Below are 13,078 nucleotides of genomic sequence, written 5' to 3'. Positions count from 1 at the left end.
CCTAAACAAAAACAAATGTCTTAAAGAAAATTAAATATATTTTATATTATTAACCTTATGCTTCTCTCCAAGTTTATTGTACTGTAAAACTTCATCAGTAATTGGACCTTTCAATATCTTGTGGTCGATCACTTTCAAGTGAATTACTTAATTCATTGCAGCTTTTAACACAGACTCTCTTGCACAAAGGAGAAGTCAGATCTATTGTCTTCTCTGTGTTATGTTATTTAGCTTTATGAATAAGTTGAAAGGTATAATGATCATTTCTGGTGCCACAGAACAGAAGAGGAGCTTTGGGAGAAAGAAAACAGAAAAGTCAAATTACGTTTTTTAACATTGCTAACAATTTATAACATATTAGTTCTCTTTAATGAATATCCTCACATGCACCAGTGTCTTTAATCTTTAAGCTTGCAGGTATTTATTCATATTTATAATTCCAGACCACATGAATCGATTATTACACTGCGGTTTAATACCTGAACATTTGTGTAGGAAGCTTACAGAATCTGTAGAAAATTCACCATGCACTGCTATGTTTCAGTTCAACAGTGATATCCAACTCTTGGATAGTGCCCTTAGCTGATAGACAGCAAACCTACTACAACAAACCTCCAGAAACATATGTCACTTATTTCAGTGCAAAGCTAGCTTTTCATATTTTAAATTGCAGGTGAGATTGATTTGAACCAACCTGACCATGTTTGCAATGAAGTAGATTATGGACATTCATCTCTCTGGCTTCAGAGATCATATATGAAGGGTGGCTAGCTGGCAACGAATAGCTCCTCTAGAATCAGGCTATTTCAATAAAGTATTTGGGTCTAAACAATATGGCAGGAGTGTGTCCAGATCTTGGTTTCCCTGAAGCATCGTTGTGCTCATCTGGGCACCTCTCTCATGAACCTATTTAGCACTCACACTCAACTTTGCTTTCATAGGTATGGGGTCAGAACTCTTCATATCCCTCATGTTAGACATGTCCCCCCAAATTTAAGACATATATTGAAACAGAAAGCAAAATGAAATGTTGTGATACATAGTTTTCAAAATGCTTTGTTAGTTATTTATTATTTTGCATTTAAATTTTCATTTGAAGGTATATTTTAAAATGATACTAAGGATATTGGGTTCAGTGGTCTACATTTCCTGTACTCGGGGGAAGTATTATACTAATTGTTTGTTTGTTTGCTTTTTATTTAGCTCAGAAAATACATAACTGGTTGCTTTCTAATGACCTACTTTCAGGTGCTCAGTTTCTGACTTTTTGCTAAAGACAATGGCAAAATTCTTTATGAATTTTCAGAACCTTTCAAAGCGTCGGGCTGTATGGGAACAGTGAGGTCTCTTAAGAAAAAGAAATTCTTGCAACACCCTTTAACTATCTTAGGAAAGAAAACATTGGAAGAAAACAGTCAAGTTCTAAATTTGAGCAAATGTTTTGAAACAATAGTCAACTTGGATTTCAGTATTGTTCAATTATACCCAACATTAAATATCTAAAGCTAAGGATTGAAACAATAAGTTTATTGAAGACATCAACAAGAATCATTTATTGGTCTCATTGGTCAAAACATCTTACCTGAAGGATATCAAACATCAAAAAACATTGTCAGGTAAATCTGAGAAATGACTTGCTCCCTAACCTAGTCTGTTGGCATTCTCAAAGGTTATCATTATGTAATATTTTTGTTGAGACAGGCAATATTATCAACCAGTTTTTCATGAATTTTATGACATGCTAATTTCCCATCTGTCCCAAGTAATATAGACTCTACACTTTACATCATTCACTGTATCTTAATAGCAAAACTGAAGGAACAAAATGTCTGTTCACTCCTTCGGAAGGTGAGGTGCAGATAGGAATGTGCGTGTTGTTCGTAGGGGAGGGAGTGTTCCCTCTCAAACACCTCTCTAGCATCCGCTATCAATACCTTCATGTTAACAGTGATCAACATAAAAAAAATTCCCTGGTGTGGAAATTCAGGCCCAGACACTTACAGGATTTGTGATACTTATCCGTTGCAACTTCGGCAGGTGCAAACAGATGGCTGACATTTCTGTTAGACCATAAAATGCGGATAACTACTGTCCTGCTATGCCGAACTAGAATCAATTAAGTACGAAGCAGGATATCAGGCTATGAATCAGAAGTCCTTTGTTTCCTGTAAATTGCATAGATTTTTTTCATGTTTCTTTTCATGGAAGCCCCAGGGATAGCGCAAAAATCTGCAGAAGGAGGAGGTAAGCTCGGAGCTGTTTGAACTGGAGTTTAAGAGTGGGCTTCCCTGTTACAGCCTCTGAGAGCAGAACTCGTTCTGGAGGTTAGGGCCATTCCCCACCTCTGGTGTCTTGTTCCTTATCTTATGACCTGATGAACTCCTTTGGGTATTCTGCTGCTTCAGTTGCTTATACTATGCTCTTAATGGACCTGGGCTAAAACAGAAGCAAAACAAATAAAGATATCCTTATCTGAAATTATTTTTCAGAGCTTGATCATTTCACTAGTGCTCTTAAGAAAGCTGTGTCAAGGCAACTAATTGATACAGAAATCTGAAGAACAAATAGCTCCAAGAGACATTTAAGAGCTTTTTAGCTTGCTTTGGGAACTCAGAGTTTAATATTTGGATAGAACAAAACAGCTGTAAACAGAGGAAACTCAATGGAAAATGGCCTGAGGGCAGAAAAAAATATTGTGAAATGCAAAATTAAAGAAAAAAAAGGAGGAAAAAGATGATTAAGAATCTAAAAACAACCTAGTTTTCCTCCTACTTCTGATTTGCAAAGTAAAATGAAAAAGGAAGGTGTAAATATGGTAATAGATATTTCATTTCACGTCCTGCTCCTGTTTAATGTCTTCTGTTTTCTCAGAGTCTATCACAGTCCTTTGCTAATTACTGCCACAAAGCAGAATAAATGGCAAAGAGAAATAAGCAACAATCGTGTACAGGGTGTTTCTAGTGACATTATCTCAAAAGAATAAGTTGATTTGACGATATTTTAAATATGAGCTGGCAACTGCTAGTGAGCTTGCACTGCCTATTTTTAACCTTTAATTTATGAGAATGCTCTGAATAAAGATTAACTATCTTAACACTTACTTTTTAGTGCCTTGAAAATGAAGCTGTCATCATTAATAAAGTTGTCCGGTGTCGCAGTACTTCCCATAAGTTCCTGTTTGTCAGCTGATTATTCACTCTACCAGCACTTCAGCAAAGTCCTGGACCAGTGAGGCCTCTTCTCATGTTGCCCAAACTGGGAAGATTTTGTGTTCAAGATGATTCAGATTAAAATGAAAATTCACAAACACTCTTATAATGCTCTTCACAAGTGCTCTCAGCACAGACACTGAGACAGCTCAATTGCTCAGGACTGATTGCATTTATTAGTTAAATCTCTGAAAGAAAAATCATGGAAAGAACATGTTGGGTCCAGAGGAAGTGATCAAATCCAGAAAGGTTGCTGCTGTACATAAATGTTTAGATCCAGATTTACAAACTTCTTGAAGATGATAAAATTCTAAGCCTAAGTAAGTGTTTCCTGCTTTTTTTCCTTTACCTTTACTTTTTTTCCTGAAGTGCCTTCAGTGCCCCAAAGCATAGGATTTATGGAGTCTGAGGAGTGTGTGATATGAAAAACGTAAGTTCAGGCTGCTGAATGAAGCTGTGTATACTAAAAGAGCAGCCCAGTAAGATACAGCAGTTCATGGCTCTTTAGTCATCTCAGTATCACTTTTAAAATGTGCTTTAGCTTTGATGTATACTTTGTCATTCACTGGAGTAGGGTATGGAAGCCTGATCTGCCACCCACCCACTTATTCATTCACATAAGTACTGTAATATTCAGATTAAAGATTAAATATCATTATTCTTCCCCAACTACAATTACTATCCAAGTGAGGAACAATATTTTAAAATGTTATATTCAAGAGAGAAAAATGTTAAAAATGAGCAAAAACCAGATTGGTTCAAACTGATTTTTTTGTTTTGAGCCAAACTGAAAGATCAGTTATTTGCACAACCAAGAAAAATTTGATTTCCCATAGTTCCCTCACAAAGCAAGTAAAAGAAGGCAAGTACAAGTGAGTCTGTATGAGCAGACTAGGCCAAATCAATATTCACAGAGAAAAATTCATGTTGTATGGTTTATGCGAATTGATGTCAGTTAAAACCAAGGAAATATCTTTACATACTCCTAAGTAAAAACACCACATATGGCTTCAGTAATATAGCTTCTATACTGCTAAAAAAATCCAACTTTTTCCTGTCATCTTTTTTTAGGTGAAGAAAGCTGTTGAAGTTACATTTGTCAAAGCTTAATCTTATGTTGGAAGCACACAATGAAAACATAAAATGAGTTGCAAGAAATGCATATAGAGACTGATAGTCTGCTTCTTATGAATACTTTTAAATATGTATTTCCATTTACTTTCTCTGAAGTTAGAAAGAGCAATAAAAAGAAAACAGTGAATTTCTAGTTACCAGGTGGGCAGCTCTTGCAATGGAATTGGGAAGTAATTTATTTGATGGAAATGGCAAGATACACACCTGAGATGAGATGAAGACACTGGGGAGCACTGAAAGCAAGTTAAATGAAGGTGGAGTAAGGAAGAAAGAGGGGAAAAGGAGATAAAAAAGATGTTAGACCTCTGATGGCAATTTAGAAGGAATATAAGAGGCCTCAAATTCTATTTGCAAGACCCCAAAAGTAATATGATCACAGTGAGTTTTCTTTTCTAAACCCAAAAGAAAACATCAATGTTAATTTGTTCCTGGCATAAAAATCATGTAGGTAGGATAGGGGTTCTCCTTCACCGCTCATTCTTGAAGGCTGTTGTTCAAATTGCTAGCAAGTTGAACTGGACAGGATGTCTCATTTGTGAATTCATCTGCCAAAAAGTCATTTTCTGCACAGAAAGAACTGCTGCTCTTTCACCTAGGTGTAGCTTTCTTTTAAGACGGAGATGAAGAGTGTAACTGCCCCAGAGCGCATACCTTTCTCTCTCTCTCTCTCTCTCTCTTTTTTTTTCTTTTTTTGATATCTGTGCTTCTACCTGCAGTTTATTCATTGCTGTTGTTGATGTCCAAGCTCACCTTCTTTGCTGCATTAAGGTTATTGGCACTGTTATACCATCTTCCTTGGATATTTGCTGCACCTTTTACTGGCAACAGAGTGAATGGAAATTGTAATTCTGACATTAGTTAGCTGACAACCTATATATCACTGCAGAGCGGAGAGAATGTATTTCTAGTAAATCCTTCAGTGAGAGTGATTTTGACAGCTCTGTTGTGGCTGTTGGATTTGAACACTGAAAGAAAGCAGGGTATGTGGACCGTCTGAACATTACGTACGGTGAGAAAGCCATAAAAGACAAGCTGAAACTGCTAAGAACAGACCTCGTGGGTATGCCAGAGTGGAGGAAGTTGGGTGCGGGTCATCGCTTCGCTTTGGCAGAGCGCACGTACTGTTATATCTTGACAAAAAAAGAAACCTCCTAGAGCAATTCTTTGCTACAAATGAATACATAAGTTGCTGTCTTTAAGGCTGGTTAAAATTCTGAGGAAAAGAGCAATGATGCAGTTTTTTATACCCTGATTTTGCAAGGGGAAATGAAAATATTTATCAGTGATTAATAAGTTAGCCTGATTCTCACAAAAGGCTCCTTATTTGTCATGACTTTCCACAAAGCAGGGATGAATAAAATCAATAAATTAAAGAATGCCATGGCTTCTCAGAGTGAAAAAAAGGCAGAGGGTTGGAAGGAGAATTGGGGTGGTTGTAACTAATACGCTACTCTTCTTTCATGAGAGGCGAGGGGGGATCTTATCAATGTGTACAAGTACCTGAAGGGAGGGTGTCAAGGGGACGGGGACAAACTCTTTTCAGTTGTCCCATGTGACAGGACAGAGGCAATGGGCAGAAATCGAAGCACAGGAAGTTCCGCCTGACCGTGAGGGGGAATTTCTTCCCTGTGAGAGTGATGGAGCGCTGGACCAGGTTGCCCAGAGAGGTGGTGGAGTCTCCTTCCCTGGAGATCTTCAAGGCCCGCCTGGATGCAGCCCTGTCTAACATGCTCTAGGTGACTCTGTTTGAGCAGGGGGGTTGGACTAGATGGTCTCCAGAGGTCCCTTCCAACCTTATTGATTCTGTGATTCTATGAAAGCATGCCTGGGCATCACACCTCTGTTGGGTAAGAGATTGGACTGACTCTGTGCTGGATGGAAAACACTTAGCCTAGTACCGCTTCTGACATAGATTACTGACTGTTTGGAGATGCTTGAGGTTTAAAAATGAAGTTTGAAAGACCCTGGTTCCACTGACATCCAACATAAATTTACTGAAAGAACAGTACGTTTCTCAGGCCAGATTTCAAATGCTGTCAATACTGAAAGAAAAGTGCTGCATGGGAGATTAATAAGAAAACTCTGAGGAGTGCATTAGGGATGAAGAAAAGAACTGAACAAGAAGGAAAAAATCTCAGTCTGGATCTTGGAGATGATTGAGTATAGAAGGAAAGCAAGGCTGGAGGCTAGATCAAAGAGATGAACTAGCCAAAACTTAACCGCAGATGAGTAGAGCAAATATCTGGGTAGAGGAAGAATTAGAAGACAGCAATAGAGATTCAAAGAAGGTGTTTGATGTCACTGACAGGAAAAAAAGGGTGAGGTGCTGACATGCAGACAAGCAAGTGCTAGCTAGACAGATGAAAGAAGTCTGTGATGCACATATGAGAATAAAGAAGTATTAAAAGGTATTCATTGGATATGTAAAAAAAGACCATCTCCACTAAACCTGAAATACTACTCAAGAGGCAAAAGAATATAAAAATAGCAAGTCCGAGTAATGCACTAATAACATTTCTCAAGCAAGTAGAGAAATTGTTTCTGTCTGTATTGGCTTGGGGGTAACTGGAAAATGGACCCTTGCAAATGTGTACACTCCACACAAAAAAATTTATTTGAGTTGACATGTTCAGCTGAGTAGTATAGAGCCATAATTTTTTGAATCTGTGTTACATAGTATAAAATTATATCATAGGGTTACCTGAAGAAATACTGTAACAATATATGTAACAAAATAGCACAAAGCTAACAAAGCACAAAGGAACTAAAGGCAGTGTATATTCAGTTTGCCTTTAGTCATGTTTAGTCAAGTCAAAAGAAAATGACTAGAATAACATTAGGTTGGGAACCGAGAACTCAACCAAAATCTTCACGAGTTGAGGTCAGACAGCTAGATCAACCATAAACAACTCATATATGTATTTGTTACATTGGTTAGGATAAGAAAACTTGATTAGAAATAACTACATTTATTTTTGATTTATAGATAATAAATTTGTAGTGTATACAATTCTGTAAATATATATGCTAATATATACTAATGTGGTACTGTTCAAACAGCAGCTCATTCACCTTGTTGTTTTCAGCTAAATCCCATCCCAGATTTTAGTTCATTATTTCCCAAGTATTGCTATATTGGACATGATAATCAAACCTAAATGTTTGATAGCTTCTGTATACCTTTGATATAGAAAATCTGGGTTCTTTCCTATTTCTCTTGAAAGTACTCGGGTCTGATTTTCCTTACTGAAAACCAAGGCAACACATGCATTAATTTTGAGAGTACACAAACCTCGGTACAAAGATACTGACATTAAAAGGTCCAATTTTGTATGTTATCCCTCTTTGCCTCTTACAGTCTTTCATACCATTAATCTACCACAAGTCGTGCACCATCACTTTGTTCTTTTATTTCTCTGTGCAATGGCTTGATACCTGCGCCTTGTTGTTACTCTTCCAACATGCTTCTGTTAACTCTGTTACTTCCAGCCTCCTGTAGTTCTGCATTAATTTTGTTTCCTTATTTTGTTGTCCAGACCCCTGGAATTTCTATGCAAATACTACTTAATCGTTTATATGATAATATGTTTTTCTCTCTGTATCATTAAGGATAGGTCTTCTAGCTTTTCAGTGATGATTACACACTTTTTCTTTTCCTTTTTTTCTTTTTTTCCTTTTTTTATTTCCTGGGGAGATGCCAAGCTTCGGTACATCGGTTTTGGTTAACTTTCGTCCGTGTCAGCAATAGCCTCCAGTTTCTGTAGCCCACAATTATGTTGTAAATTAAATTCCATATGATTTCTCCAAAGTAGCTGATCTTATTTTCTGTATAATTTCTGCCAGGATATTTTTAAAGATTTTTTTTTTCCTTCAATCTTAAAAGAATTATCTAATGGTGTCTGTTATGTACTCATTATTTTTAAATTATGGACTGCATTTTGATTCGATCCATGCCAAAGTATGCTTATTTGATATGAAATAATAATTTGCACTTTGGTAATACCTTCTGCTTGAGCAAGTCAAATTGCTTTACAAATATTAATTACGCAACCCAACACTCTCTCTGATAGCGAAATGTAATTATTTCGGTTTGCAGACAGGTTAAAGCAGAGATACAGAGAAGCCACAGAGGAGCATCCAGATTTAGCTGTGAGAATTTATTTGCTCTCTGATTTAACTTGGCATAGCTGGGTTAATATTCCTCCAGCTGACTTTGGTGTCAACGGCTAGGTTACCTGCTGAGGTGTATTTCACACTAAAGGATTTATGAATACACCATTCCTGTAAGGTTTGTGAGGCTTTCTCTTAAGAACCGATTTACTCACTATCCAACTTTGAGCACTGTAGTCTTTATTGGATGTTTTTGTCCTCTCTCCCATGAAATTGTACCAGAACCTAGAGGTTTCCAGGAACATAGTGAGTGCTACAGATTTGAGCTATGAAGACTTAATTAAGGAAGCATGAGGACTAGCAAAAGCTCTTTCTCTCAAGTTCACTCTTCACCTCATAGTTATAATCTAAAAACCAACCTAGAAACCAAAGAAAATGTTAGAGGAGATAATAACATGTGGATAACCAGCACATGGGTTTCTCTGTAGGCTATGTTGGGAGCAAAGTGCCTGCTGCATATGGTAGTCTGCTTCTCCTTTTACTGATATATAGATAAATTAACTATACAGAGGAAAAATCCATTCTGGGTGCCATATTGCTGCATTTAAAACAGCATCTGCAAACTCCAGCCTGAAATTTACATAGCTAAAAATCCTAATTACAGACATATTTATGGGAATAAGGTACTCATATCCTGACTTATTTCAAGAGTTTTTTTGTTTTTGTCTGCTTAAATTAAATGTGTTTTAATAATTTTTTCAGTACTGAATGATGGTAATTTTTCTAAAACAAATTGAAATTTACCAGTACTTTTGCAGCAATATATATAACTGATCAAAATACTTCTCAAAAAGTTTTATTGGGGAAAAAACCCTGCATTTGTTTGTTTTGCTCCTTTCAATGATTTTCATAATTTCAGATTTTAAAAATATTTTGTCCTTGACATTGAGAAGAAATCCAACAAAAACTTCTTTGCTGTGCTTTTTTGACATACAGATTTCTGTTCTCTGGCATCTTCTGATGATGAAAAGCTTTTAGTCCAACTAACTACTCAATTGAAAGATTGAAAGTCTATGTAAGCTCAAATAATAGATTGTAAGCTTTTATATATTTTTTTCTTTTAATTGAGTCTTTGGCAGGTAAAAATGGTAACATTGATAGATTCAAAATTTAACTGTGATGACATATCCTGGATATAAAAAGAAGTTAGGGAAAAATAGAAATGAAACCATTCCAGAGGTAGTGTACACTAGGTAAAATACATTAACATATGTGCTGAGAAGAATGAAGGGGGAAAATGTGAGTCATGCCATAAAAATAAAATAAAATAAAATAAAATAAAATAAAAAACAGATTCAAAGGACTTCTGGTCTGAGTGTAGGACTGGAAAGCTTATATAACAGCACCTAATGAATTTCATTACCTTTAGAATTTCTGCAGCTGATGAGTGGGTTTATTTCAGACTGAAATTTTGGATTCAGATGCGAAAGTTCTCATACATCCTGATTTTTGGCACCTAGGAGCTTTTCGGGGATATGGCCCTTATGGCAGAAATATAAAATTCTTACTCAGGCTGCGTAACAAAGTATTCTACGAGGCTTTCACATTTTTCTACTTCCCATACATTGTGAGCACTTTGACTAACTTAATGGTGTATTGCAATACTCTTCCTGATGTTGAATAGTTACTTTCCACTATTTATTGTCTTAATGAAGTTAGATAAACTATTTTGGATGCTCATTGTAAGATCATCACAAACTGCTTCATACTGTGCCGAAGTCATCAGATTATTGTGAAAAATCACGTAAGCAACTCCATAATTATGTAAAAAATCAGATAAATGTATTCTATGAAATCTGTGCATTTTATGAACTGTTTTACTTGCTAGGAAGGCACTCTCTACCTATTTTTTTAATTTTTGGTTTACTCCCAGGCTTCTGTTTTGTTCTGGTTTAGTCCTTTCGCTTGGGAAATAACTGTACAGAGAGCGTCACCTACAGCTGGTTGAGGAGGCTTATTTACACCAGCTTGCCTTGCGTACTGTACTGGCTTCAGGTTTGTAATCAGTTCGTAGTTAGCGGGCGATCTGTCGGTTGTTAAGGAACTGAGGAACAAGGCTATATGCTGAGAATTAGTTTCCTCTTCCAAATTGTCATGTAGATGAAGATGGATTTATCATCAATAGCCTTTTGATAAGGCTACAATAGTAAAATAGAAGTGGATGCTTTGTTAGTGTTCCTGTCCTATCCACACATAAGCTTTGTAATTTTATCCAACTTGAATCTAGCTCGGTGGTATATTTCTTTAAATATCTCTTTGCATCTTCCCACCTGGCATTACTGACTTCAGTACTCCCATTTTACGGGTGTTGATAAGCAGCTACATAACAAATTTGTTCTTTTAGCTTGCATAGCCTGAGTGGGTTGTCAGGAAGTCCATAGCATCAAAAATATGATCCCATCCCCGTGAAGCACAATACTGCTTTTTCATTGTTTCATAATTTGGATGCATTTGGACAGTGGTATATTTGCTCATCTTGAATTATGAAAAAAATAAACACTGTAGCATCTTCAGCTGATAGTCTGTGAACCTGAAAATAAAAAGAGAGGCTTTATTTTACATATGATATATTTCTGTTGTTTGGATGGTTTTCCAGATAACCATCTGTAACAGAGAGAGGATGGCAGGAGATCTCTGATTTCTCATACTTGGTTGCCAAGATTCATGAATATCTGCTTAGTATGGCACCGAGCCTAACCAGAGGGTGGCTGGGCTCGCTCTCTCTCGCAGGCTTCAAAATGTGCTCAGAGCCTGCCTTTGGGCAAGCCCTCTGGCACGTAGGTAACAAATGTCTGTACATACGATTAAACTTCGTGTAGGATGGTATCTGCTAAAAAAGAAAGAGAGGAAAAACATAAAGCAAGGGAGCAGGGGAGGTAAAGAAGAAGGATAAATAGGGCAGTGGTGGAGAGCACAAAGCCAAATCTGACTGCCAGCAAAGGCAAATTGCCTCCGGTCCGCTGAAATCTAGGGAGGTTGTTTGGGCCAGAGTATCAAAGTGTGAATAATGGGTAATAATAAACTATAGCACCAAGGGAGACAGAAATCAGTCGGCTGAACTTAGGACACATGTTACCCAGTAAACTTAATAAATCAATAAGGTACTCCACAGGCTTGATCCAAAAGCAGTGTAAGGGCCCCCTCACATCTTCAGCAGGCTTTGGGTCCGCGCTAAAGGAATCCGTCTGTGCAGTTGTATCTGATCCGCAGCAACAACGGGCATCAGAGCAGCAGCAGTAAAATCCAAGGGATCTAGCAAAGATCTGGTAGGGTAAGAATGTTTTACTAATGAAACACAAAGGAAATAGGCAAACAAAATTTTTTCTCTATGGCAATCTCAAAACAAAATTCAGTTTAAGCCTAATTAACTATAGTGATAGATATATAATTATATGTATCTATCTATATATTATAGATGATCTCTCTATATGTTATATATATTTATGTATATAGTGTATATATATGTTATAATTATCCTTGTATCTTCAAATATTTGCTTTTTTTCTTTTCTTTTTTTTTTTTTTTTAGTTAGACTGTGGACATTTTAGTTAGATTGTAGACCCTTTTAACAAATCTATTCATTTCCCTTTTTCTATATTTGATAGAATAGGTGGAAGTTTCCTTGATCTCAGTAAGAAGATCAAATAAAATTAGTAAAAGAGATATTTGATATAATTACTATTTCAGTAGTTATTATTTTGTAGTGTATAATAGAATGTAATTCCAATTACATGATAACAAATAAAAACAGTGCTATATTAGCACTATTTTGATACTATGATATAAAAATCATGCTATGGATCCTTTCAATTAAGGTCATTATTTTGTTTTGATAAAAGGAGAACATTTCTATAGAAAAGACAAGATGTGGGCTGATTCCCAGAAGATGTGGGAAGAAAGATATAAAAATTCACATGCCAAAAATTTAAAATCTGCATTCTGAAGAGGTAAATTCCAAATGTGGAACATACTATAGTCTGATAAACGTTCTCTAACATTGCTGTGTTGTATTTCCTCTGAATCTATCCCCAACAACTTTCAAAATTCATGTGAGAATTCACATATTTTCATTTAAGGGGGCCAATTCCTTGTGACTGTGCTGCAACAGCTCCTGTATTGCTTTTCCAGCAATTTCATCCTTGACTCGTGCAAGAATTAGAGTTAATATTATGTAGTGGCTTATCAAAGAGGTAAGGAGCTGTCCCAGCTTTCAGTGATGGCTGTATACTTGTGAGAATCCAAAGCTTTCTATCATGTTCATGATCTCAAAATAAAAAAAAATGAAAAAAAAAAAAAAGAAAAAGAAAAAGAAAACCTAAACCAACCAACAGCACAAGGCCAGTTTTTCCCCCTCCGTGGCTTCAAAGTACCACCTCTGACACATTTTAACACCTTTTGACATCACTGAAGCAATTAAAAAAATGCTGTCTATCAATATTTGATCATTTGCTCCTTTTGATCACTCCTCAAGTGTGGGTGATTGTTCCTGACCTTCACCATCCCTTTCATCTCAGGGCTGGTGCTCAAGCACATTCCTGTACTTAGACTGTCCTGCTACTTAAAAA

Source organism: Rhea pennata, chromosome 4, assembly GCF_028389875.1.
Source record: "Rhea pennata isolate bPtePen1 chromosome 4, bPtePen1.pri, whole genome shotgun sequence".
Lineage (NCBI taxonomy): Eukaryota > Metazoa > Chordata > Aves > Rheiformes > Rheidae > Rhea > Rhea pennata.
This window is presented reverse-complemented; position numbering follows the sequence as displayed.